Below are 12,212 nucleotides of genomic sequence, written 5' to 3'. Positions count from 1 at the left end.
AATTTAGATTTCTCCCTTCTAGAGTTTCATATAAAAGCAATCATAGAATATATCCCTTATGTCTGCAAAAAGGTCCTAGAAAGATTTGTTTACAAGTCTTTCTGGGACATATACAATGCTTTCATTTCCCTAAGTAAATATCTAGGATTGAAACTTCTAGGTTTTATATATATATAAATATATTTAGTTATTTAATAAACAGCTAAAAAAGTTTGGGAAGGTGGTTGTAGAATTTATATTACCCTCAGCAAGGAATCTCACCAATAGTCGGCATGGTCAATCATTACAAATTTAGCTATTTTAATACCATGTGTGTAGCAATATTTAATTGTGAATTTACTTTACATTTCCCTGATAAGATATGTTGAGTGTTTTCATATACATTTTGTTCACTTATAAAACTTTTTTATAAGCCATCTGTTTAAATCTCTTGGCTATTTTGTATTAAGTTATTTACTTATTTTTGAGTCATAACTTTTTAAAAAATATTCATCACACAAATTCAAAGTTTGATACATGTAATGTGAATATTTTCTCTTGGTCAGTGGCTTGCTTTTACATTTAATTATAGATTCTGTTGGATTTTAAATTTAGGTGTGTGACTCATTTTGAGTCAACCTGTACATATGACAAGAGCTAAGGGTTGAAGTTGTTGGTTTTTTTCCCCCATATGAATATGTAGATTTTTCCCAGGACCATTTTATTAAAAACTTTTTTCTTCCATTGAAGCACCTTGGTAACTTTTGAAAAGTAATTGACTGTACAAATGCAGGTGTATCCCTAGATTCTGTGTTCTGCTCCACTCATCCATAGCTGTATTTTTGGACTACAGTAGTAGCTTTATACTGGGTGACTTCATATGTTTTGAAAGCAGCTAGTCTACGTCCTCCTACTGTGTTCACATTTTCAAAATTGTTTTGCTTATGCCAGGCCTGTTGTATATCTATATAAACTGCAGAATCATTTTCTTAATTTCTACATAAAAAGCCTATGGAAGTTTTGTTGGAGCTGCAATAAATGTATAGATCAGTTGGTGATAATTGTCAATATGATGAGTAAAGATAGTATAGCCTCCATTTATTTAGTTCTTTAATTTCACTCAGCGGTGTTTTTTTAATTGGCAGAGCATTTTGTGAATTCATACCTAATTACTTTGTATTTTTGAATGCTATTGTAAAGTATTTTTAAAGATTTTCCATTTCCAACTGTTCCTACCTAGGATATAGAAACACAATCATATTGGTATTGATCTTGTATCATGCAAACTTACTGACAAATCTAGTAGTTTTTTTTGTAGCTTGTTTGCTTGCTTTTTTCAGTGCACATGGGCCACAGTCTACATATAAAGATAATATTAATTCTTTACAATTTATAAAACTTTGACTTATTTTTCAGGGGCTTGGGTCTCTAACACAATGTTTAATTGAAGTGGTGACAATGGGCATTCTTGCCATGTGGCTGATCTTAGAGAAAAAGCATTCAGTCTTTTATCCTTATGTACGATGTTAGTGGTATAGTTTTTCTAGATTACCATTACCAGGTTGAGGAAATTCCCTTTTATTCTTAATATGTTGAGCATTTAAAAAACTTTTTTAATGTTTATTTATTTTTGATGGGGATGGGGGGGGTAGAGCCTGAGTGGGGGAGGGGCAGAAAGAGAGGGAGACAGAATCCGAAGCAGGCTCCAGGCTCTGAGCTGTCAGCGCAGAGCCTGATGCAGGGCTTGAACTCACAAGTTGTGAGATCATGACCTGACCTGAAGTTGGTTGCCCAACCCACTGAGCCACCCAGGCACCCCAATATGTTGAGCATTTTTATCATGAATGGGTATTCAATTTGTGAAATTATTTTTCTGCATCTTTGAAATATTAAGATGTTTTTTTCTTTATACTCATAATATGGCAAAATACACTTTGATTTTTTAATATGAAACCAACATACCATGCCCAAATAAACTTGATGGTTTTCCTTTTTACATGATGCTGGATTAGACTTGCTAATATTAGATTTGCTAATAAGGATTTATGCATCCATGACCAAAAAAAAAAAAAAATGGTCTTCAACTTTCTTATAACTGTCTGGTTTTACTATCAAAGTAAACCTGGCCTAATAAAAATGAGGTTCCTCTTCATTTGTTTTCTATAAGAGTTGAATAAATTGATGAAGAAATAAATATTAAGATAACTTTTCTAAGGGGTGCCTGGGTGGCTCAGTGGGTTAAGCATCTGACTTTAGCTCAGGTCATGATCTCGTGGTTCGTGGATTCTGAGCCCCACATTGAGCTCTGTGCTGACAGCTCAGAGCCTGGAGCCTGCTTCAGATTCTGTCTGTCTGTCTGTCTCTCTCTCTGCCCCTCCCTCCCCTGCTGACACACTGACTCTCTCTCTCAAATAAATAAATAAATAAATAAACAAACATTTAAAAACATGAAAAAAAAAGATAATTTTTCTAAGATTATACAATTTGTAAGTAGGTGGCAAAGCTGGATTGTTAAACCAGGAAGTCTGGCTCCAGAACCTATATTCTAAATTGTAGTCTACCCTAAACCTTAAGAGAGCTAGAAATACAATTCCATGTGAGTTCAGAAGAGACAAACTGGCTTCTGTGCTGACCTTAGAAGCAAAGGTCAAGACTTGCCAGAGACAATTAGGAAAGAATAGAGGCAGGGGAAATTATCCATTTGTCATTTTACTGACATATAACTTAGGAGCTGAAAAGAAACGTAGTTGTTATCTAGTGCAAGACACTCTTTTAAATTAAGAACATGGGACATAGGAATGATAATTGATTCTAAAAAGGTCACCCAGCTAATTAGAGAGAAGTCTGGGAATAGAACCTAGCTTTCCTGACTTCTGGTTCAGAGCTCTTTCTACAAAACCTCCTACTTTGCCTACATACTGAACACATTGTTCTAATATGTGCTATTTGCACAAGTCTTTCTTTTTTAACAGGGATATTCATCATTCTGAGGGCAGGGGCTACAGCATATAGAGCCTAGTTCCAAGCACAAATATAAATGATACCCAACAAAAACACAAGGAAATATTACCTTCATATATATGTATATATTTTTTTTTAAACTAACATGTATGCTACGATCACTTAAATTAATGAAATGTAATGTATTTTCAATAATATTTTAATAAGTATATAGTATTTTTTGGAAAGGTGATGGAAATACAAACTGTGAAAAGATAATTAAATATACAATTGATTAGACATGTCGTCCTACCTCATTGTTTGATGAGTTTGCTTGGAATGCTCTCCCCCATAATATCCATACCATTGCAAATGTTTTCTCCTCCAAGCCATCCTTAACTCCAAGACCCAGTTGGGTAGAGTTTAAAATTATACTCTTTTTATCCTCTACCCACTTTGTCCCCACCTCTATTACACCACTTAGCACACCATATCACATTCTGTTGTGTAAAATGTCGTTCCTGTGAGACTTGGAAGACTTGGAAGTCACATTCTAATTTCCTTATTCACATTTGTATCCTCATTCCAACAAAATCTGACCAAACTCCAACACAATAATTGACACATGGTAGGAACTATATAAACTAGACAATGTTGAATAAATAGTAATCTGCTTTTGCCTTAAAGATAGATGGGCTTAATAATCAATTTGGAGAAAGTGTTTTCTAAAGTCCATACGAATTAAATCAACGGTAATAAAAAGCTGACCATTTATTCACTTGGTTCTTATATCTCCTTTCACTTTCAGATATCAATAAATTATAATATTTACATAGAGTAAATTAATAGAAGCTGGTTTTACCTTAATTTAAGTTTGAAACATTTCCAACATTCACTTCTGAAATTGATCATTAGGTGTGCAAGATCTCTCACTTGGATAATACAACACAAATTTATTGAATGCTCTCATATTTACTGATCTGGGATTTCAGTGACATACAGATGACCCAGAATAGAGTTACTAAGAAAGCCAAGAAAGTGAAAATCCTGAGAGATAATTTAAAGGAAGAAATAGTAAGACTGATTGGCATATTGCATGAAGCAAAAAGATGAAGGAAACAGGAAAAATCTATGTCTGACCTCAGCAATAAGAATGCTTGTTTCTTAAAGGAAAATTGAGGGGTAGAGAAAAAATACATATCCTGGGGAGGAAAGGAGATCTTATGTATGGACATATTTATTTTGAAAAGAAGAGAAGAAAAAATGGTCAACGAGATACTTTTTTTTAAAGTCCTAAAACTAAAGGAAATGTTGCCAAGCAGAAAGGTTGTATATACTCAGTGCCTAACAAGACAGATGAAACAAACTGAGGAAGACAAATCATTAAAAAAATTAAGTAAACAGGAAATCAAGAGAAAATTATACAAGTTTTCAAAGAGAGAAAAGCATAAAACACAGACACAAAGTCTCAATGAAGTCTGGCTTCGGACATCTAGACAACACCGTTAGAATTTAGAAGGCAATAAAAGAAATGTCCTTAAAATTCAGAAGGGTAATTCTTCCCAACTAGAATTCTATTTCAGCCATGTGTGAAGTTAGGATATGTGAAGAAAGATCTAAGAGACCCTAATTGAAAAGAGGCAAGAAAAATACTCACAGTGTTGGTAAATGGAGATCCCAGAACATTACTACACATCAGGAGCAGATGACATGCCTGGAACAGGTCAGAAGGCTCAGGGAAGGTTACCCCAGGAAGATAAAATCTATGAAATTCACATGCTTCTGAATGTCCTGATAGGATATTTTACAGGTTTTTTTGGTTTGTTTTCTTTTTTATTTATTTTGAGAGAGAGTGTGTGTGTGTGTGTGTGAGCAGGAGAGGGGCAGAGAGAGAGAGAGAGAGGTGGAGAGAGGGCAGAAGGGAGAAAGAGAGAGAGAGAGAGAGAGAGAGAGAGAGAGACAGAGAGAGAGAATCCTAAGCAGGCTCCATGCTGCCAGAGCACAGCCCAACACGGGGCTCGAACCCATGAACTGTGAGATCATGACCTGAACTGAAACCAAGAGTCAGACCCTTAAATGACTGAGCCACCCAGGTGTCTGGATAGGGTATTTTTTTAAAATAGCAAACAGTTTGGGGTTAAAATAATGTAATTGCATAGAAAACTAAGCAAAAACAATAGTTTTGCTAACTCTAGGGAAAGTGAAAAAATTTTCAGGATAAAGTGAAAGTAAATTTAGCACTCACTATGAATTGGTTTACATATGGTTAATAATGTGAACATTAAATATTGACTTAAGCATAGTAACCATAATGAATACATGAGAAGACAGAAAGCATGCTTGTGTGGTGCTACTGGGTAAATTACAAATAGCCTTTTATATCACCTTTCTAGTAAGATGTCAATAGACAATACCTGTTTAGGGCTGGAATTGTGTCCGCTCAAAGTTCATATGTTGAACTCTTAATCTCTAGTCCCTCAGAATGAGGCTATATCTGAGATTTGGCTTATAAAGAGGCAATTGGGGGCACCTGGATGGCTCAGTCGGTTAAGCATCTGACTTTGGCTCAAGGTCATGATCTCATGGCTTGTGGGTTCAAGCCCTACATCGGGCTCTGTGCTGACAGCTTGGAGTCTGCTTCAGATTCTGTGTCTCCCTCTCTCCACTACTCCCCTGCTTGTGCTCTCTCTCTCAAAAATAAACAGTAAAATAAAAAATACAAAAAACATAATAATAAAGAGGCAATTGGTAGAATGCGGTAACATGGGTGGACCCTAACCCAATATGGCTGATGAGGTCACGATCTCATGGCTTGTGGATTCAAGCCCTGCTTTGGGTTCTGTGCTGATAGCTCAGAGCCTGCTTCAGATTCTGTGTCTCCCTCTCTCCACCACTCCCCTGCTCATGCTCTCTCTCTCTCTCTCTCTCTCTCTCAAAAATAAACAGTTGGGGTGCCTGGGTGGCGCAGTCGGTTGAGCGTCCGACTTCAGCCAGGTCACGATCTCACGGTCCGTGAGTTCGAGCCCCACGTCAGGCTCTGGGCTGATGGCTCAGAGCCTGGAGCCTGTTTCCGATTCTGTGTCTCCCTCTCTCTCTGCCCCTCCCCCGTTCATGCTCTGTCTCTCTCTGTCCCAAAAATAAATAAACATTGAAAAAAAAATAAATAAAATAAACAGTAAAAAAAAATTAAAAAAAATAATAAAGAGGCAATTGGTAGAATGGGGTAATTTGGGTGGACCCTAACCCAATATGGCTGATGTCCTTATGAGAAGAGGAAATGAGGACACAGACATGGCCTGAGAGGCAACCATGTGAGGACATGGTGAGAAGCTGGTTATGTGCAGGCCACGAAGAGAATCCCTAGAGGAAACCAAACCTAAAAACACCTTGGTCTTAGACTTGTAGCCTTCAGCCTTCAGCCTTTCTATGAGAAAATAAATTTGTGTTGTTGAAGCTACCTGGTCTGTGATATTTTGTTACGACAGCCCTAGCACACTAATAAATACCTGAAACTGAACAATCAAGAAGTCACAATACAAGAATGTTATGAGCAAAAAAGATCAATTAATGCTAAAAGAGAGAGATAACCAAGGAGAGTAGAGGCGTGAACTATTATTTTCCACAACAAACCTTATATAACTGACTTGTTAAAACAGAAACATGAATAATTTTGACAGCAATTAAAACTAAACCTTGAAACTATGCACTTTTCTTGACTGGTTAAATAAATGCATCATGTAGAGCAAACATTTTTTTTTCTCTGACTTTACTTTTAAAAATCTAGAAGGCTTTGAATTAGTGAGCCCCCAGAAAGCTAAACCACTCTGGATACCATGTCACATTGAAGCAGATGAAAACACCATAAAAAGCTAGTATGAACGCTATAAAAAATACATGTAAATTGACCAAAGATCTACCCAAATGTAAACTGTTACTCTTATTGTTATTATCATTATATTTTTATATTAAAGTTGGATAAAAAGGCCTCCAATTATGTGGAATGTTTTCCTTTTGTCCCTCCAGGTACACGTTTCATCTTTTCGCTGTCCCTGTGCCCTGACAAACTGAACATATAGAATATGTCTATGAGCATCCATGCCTTCTCTATCAGATTGGATTTTGAAAATGGGCAACCACTGTAAGAAATCAGAGGAAAAGAGGAGAGTGAGGTCAGGGTATTTTATGTGGCTTTACTCCTGCTAGGATGCCTTGGTTTGGCTACACCTCTCAAGTGAAGATTACTGTTCATCCCAAGGCTTTTGATTCTCCAGGACTCTCTTCTCCCAGATTCTAGCAACGAGTCTTTGTCCTTCTCCCTCTGATCTCCAGCTCACTAACTCCAGGTGACTGCACTATCCAAGGCTCCTCTACTCCTGGTCCATAAACAGCCCTTGAAGTATACCCTATTTTGAGTGTGCTAATGGATTTCTGTTGGGAATCTGACCGGTATAGTAAAATATGATTAAATATATCAGACATTAAACAACCACTTCCTTACCTTCTCATTTTATGGCTTATTTTTTTTTATAAAGTTTATTTATATTTTGAGAGAGAGCAAGTGAGAGAGAGCACCAGGGAGGGTCAGGGAAGAGAGAGAGGGAGACAGAGAATCCCAAGGAGGCTTGGGACTGTCAGCACAGAGCTCAACACAGGGCTCGATCTCAAGAACTATGAGATAGTGACCTGAGCTGAACTCGAGAATCAGCAGCTGAACTGACTGAGTCACCCAGGCACCCCGTTATGGCTTATTTTAATACGGATAGTAATTTCAAAGCTACTTTGAACTTTAATGTGGTTATTCAAAGAACAAATACTATTTATTAGTATATCAAGATTTTCAACTAAACAATAAGCAAAGAAACTGTAATAATTAATTTCATGTAAGTCATGAGGTAAAGCAGGAAATGATCGGGCACTGTGATGAAGCTACTACAAAGTATCATTGCATAAAAAGCGGATGTATATAAATATCATGCATCATGTCCAATGCCTGCCTTTCCTCCCTCCCTCCCTCCCTCCCTCCCTCCCTCTCTCTTTCTCTCTTTCTTTCTGCCAATTGTTATAGAACCCAAGGGAATAGCTTTGTTTTTAACATAGCTGTATCACTTGGGTAAAATACAAAATAAAGGCAAAAACTAAAGTGGCTAAGTAATGTATCGCCTGATTTAAGTCCTTATTTCTTGTTATATACCATGGTGTTGCTTTTAACTTCTTAATTGAGAAAAAAATGCGACAAATACTCTTTTCCGCTCTATTGGTAAACTAACACAGAAGGATTGGGAGGAGATTGAAGGAAGCAACATCAAGCCTTAGGAGCAATTTCTGCTTAAATTTGACCTAGTGTACTCGTGTGTAATTTGCAAACCCTAATGGGCTCCCCCCCTCCTTTTTCAAGCAAATTTTATTCCCTGGAGAACAACTTTGCTAGCATTCATTTAGGAGGAATATTATTTACTTCAATTCACCTAGAGATTATAGAAATAATGCTCAAAAAAGAAACAACATTTCAAAAAATGCCTTTAAAATGTACACAGGAGATCTTGGGTAGGGCTTTACATCATTTAACTTGCGGTTTTCTTTTTTGCATTCTTTCTTGCTTACTTTTCCTTATTCTTGTCTTACTATAGCTCTTGTTTTCAGATTTAAAAATTATAAGATTATATGAAAAATATGGAAAAATATAAAAGAGAAAATGCACACTAAATTGTATCATATTCTGGTTAATATCCAGTGATTATGTGTTTATAAATGAGGCCATGCTATACAGTTTATATATATATTTTTTTACATAATTTTATATAGCGATATTCATCTCATGCTATTATGAACTTTAAAAAACAAAATGAAAAATGTATTCATTTTTAATAATGGCAGAGATCAAACTTATTCATAAATTATATGCACATTTAGTATTAACTAATCAGAACTTGATTAGTTCTTTTTTCAACCTCAGTACATAATTTGGAAGGAAAGGTAATGGGATGAGCATGGAAGAGTGGTAGTGCTAGAATGTGATGTCTAAGGAGATCAAGACCCATCCAGCTAAATATGGTGGATAGCCCATTGGACTAAACACCAAACATCATGTGTTACAGATCTGATGCTACAGCGTACTAACCACAATTGGGTAAATCAGTCAACAACAACAAAAATTTAAATAGTTGCATGCTCATGCATCATGTATTTATTACATAGTTTGTATAATTAATTCCCTTATGATGGATATTTGGTTGATTTCAGTTTGTTAATATTAAAAAAAAATATGTGAATGTTGTATACAAATGAGGCCCTAAAGTTCATTCTTGACCACCTATTCCTGAGAGACTATTTTTGCTGTTCTTCCTGTTTGTTCAGCCCTTTGATCTAGGTGCAAATATGAAAAGGTAGTGAATCTCAGTGGAAAGAAAAATGGTAAGTCAACAAGATCAAGATTGAAATTCTTAGTCTTCTTTCAAGGTATTTCGACATTGGAGATTTATTTAATTTTTCCTCAAAATAATTAGGAAAGCATTTGATGAGATTACAAATAGGTTTTTCACTCCTCTTCCCATGCACTGTTCCTGGACATATATATTCTACCCCCTGAGGATACAGCATGTTAAGAGCTGCTGGGAGGTGTGGTATCTGGCAAGATCACGGGCTTCAATGATCATGTGCCTCTTACTGCACCCCTTTGCTATATAATGGTTTCTTAGTCCAAAACAATGACAATGGTAAAAACAATGTCATGCTGGGTCTATCAGATGATTAAATACTTTCAAAGTTTTTAAACAGTGGTGCAGAAAAGGCAAACATATACCTCAAATATGAGTTCTTTCTGTTCAAAGCTAACTATTGACTGTTTCAGGGTAGAGGGAGTCAAATGTAATCAATGTGCCACCAAGTGGCTGATTTGTTTTCTTTAGGTAGGGTGCCATATCAGGACTGAAATGCTGATATTTATGGCTGGGAAGCTGGATGTTTAGCAACAGCAGTGGCTAAATCAGCTTTGTTGAGTGGGAGCTCATTTCCCATGTACATCTTCCATCCTTACTGCTATTGAGTCTTCCTGAATCTATTATGCCTGCAGTGGGGTGGACAATGACAGAAGCCAGCTGATCAAGTCAGAATTATTGGTCAAGTAATTCTATCTTCTTGGCTGTTTAGTGTATTTTTGCAGTGGATGCTTTTTGGTGAGGGTTAATAAGAAATACAAAGACCCTCATCCTTAGTGCCCATTTTGATAATGCTATCAGCATGCCTTTTTGTTGTACTTTCTTATCCCTGATCTTCAGAGTTTTCTTTTTCCAGGCCTGGACCAATTAGCCAAGCCAACTGACCCTACATGTGTCTTTAAATATTCTTACCTCGGGCACTTCTCTTTTTACATAAAGCAAGACTGAGCATCCCACCTGAAGCTTTGCTCACTGAAATAATTCCCCTTATTGTTCTCTTCAGTGGGACAGAAGTACAGCAGTAGACCATTTCATCCTACATTCACAGAGCCAAACTATCTCTGAACAAAGTTTTCTCTTTTTCTTCCTCTGGCATCTAGTGATATAAGACTGCATTCCATCCCATGTGGCCATAGGTGAAAGGCAGAGAAAGGCATTAGTGAAACTGTAAATGCAGCAGGGATTTGGGCCACATGCTTCTGATGTGGTATTGCAGGTTTACTCCATCTAAGTACCAGCTATCTCCTTTAGTCAATGGGATCAGGGTCTGGAAATAGGCTCAGATCCATAAACTTGGTGCAGGATCATGACTGAGACAGTGGGCTTCCATTTCCTGATAATTCTCTCCCTTTTCTCTCCTTGTTCCTTCTTTGCCCCCTCCTCTTCCTCTCTTCCTCTTCCCCTCTCTCTCCCTTCTACTCCTCCTCACCCCTTGGTTGTGCAAACTGAACAATGAGCTCATTGGCTGACAACTGTCTTGACCCTAGAGATGCTGTGTTCTATTAACTATATCCATACCTCTTTGCAATCAAGCTTTCTTGGCTTTCATGACAACCTTGTCTCTCACTAGGATTATTGTAACTCTACTTGCTTCTGACAATGAAATGCTTCTACTTGGCCTCTATTCTGGGGATGGGGGGAATGTGCAATCTCCATTGCTATCAGTGAGCTTAATTATAAAAAAGTGCCTATTATCATCAGCCCCTGTTTTAGAGGACAGTGACCATTGAGGTTTACTGTAATATCAGTGTTCCTCTCATTAGTGTATTCTGTACCATTTTGGGGTGCTCTTCATTGAGGTCCTTCTGCAGAACATTGCTAACTAGCAGATTTTTCAGTCTTACATAGTATATCCACCCTAAACTACTTCTCTGAGCCTTTTGATCTTTTCTTTAGGCATCTGCCATGGGTGTTTCTATTTAACATAGCATGGACCATTACTTTCTCCATATTTCCAAGAGCAGCATGTTAATATTGTTTCCTGAGATCCTTGCCAGAGTGTTATATCCTGTATCATAAGAGAATGCCCAGAACTTCCCTGGGCATATTGTGACTTGGCTTTAGTAACTGGTGTTTGGCAATGAGGGCAGGTATGGGTTGATCCCAAAGGGTATACATGTTTCTTGAAAGGCAAGCTTCTGCTATAGCTTTTAGAAAGAAGGTAGACTTACCCTCTAAGAGTAAGGAGTGGGCCACATCTGCAGGTCCACAGAGAGTTTAGTGGAGTCTGGAGTCCCAAGGTTTTTGAGTGCAGCGGAACAGATATCCTCAAGCCAGGTATCAATATCCCACTCTTTTCAACCATGCTTGGCACAGCACATGTGGAACATGTAGAGGGAGCTAAGAATTAACCTTCTGTCAACTTTGCTACTCATATAATTAGGCCTGGTCCAATTCATTAGATTTCTCTTTCCTCTCTCCCCTGGAAATCTACTACTCTTTCTAATTAAGTCACAGACTTCTTCCTTAGGTTTTTCTGCCCTCTGGCTGTAGGAGATGAGTCTCTTTTTATGCTGCCAAGGAAGACTTCTTCCTTAGACACTTACTTTCATTCAGTGATTAATCACCTTCTACTTTTAATGTCTTTCTCCAGTACATAAATGGCACCTAGCAAGAGTTATCAGAATACAATTGTTCTTATAATTTGCACTTCTAAGGAACTTTAAAAAATATTATACCACCAGTGCATATTTATCTTATCTCAAAAATATTAACTATTGGCAAAATTTCACAGTTGCAATGCAACTGCCTGCAACCAATGGGGTCTCATTTTGCACCTGGGTGTTATGTGGTCCAGTTCCAAAACCCTGTTTTAGAGTCTGCTTCCTTGGACCATTCCTGTAACAACAGTTTTATAAT

Source organism: Leopardus geoffroyi, chromosome A2, assembly GCF_018350155.1.
Source record: "Leopardus geoffroyi isolate Oge1 chromosome A2, O.geoffroyi_Oge1_pat1.0, whole genome shotgun sequence".
NCBI classification, from domain to species: Eukaryota; Metazoa; Chordata; class Mammalia; order Carnivora; family Felidae; genus Leopardus; species Leopardus geoffroyi.
This window is presented reverse-complemented; position numbering follows the sequence as displayed.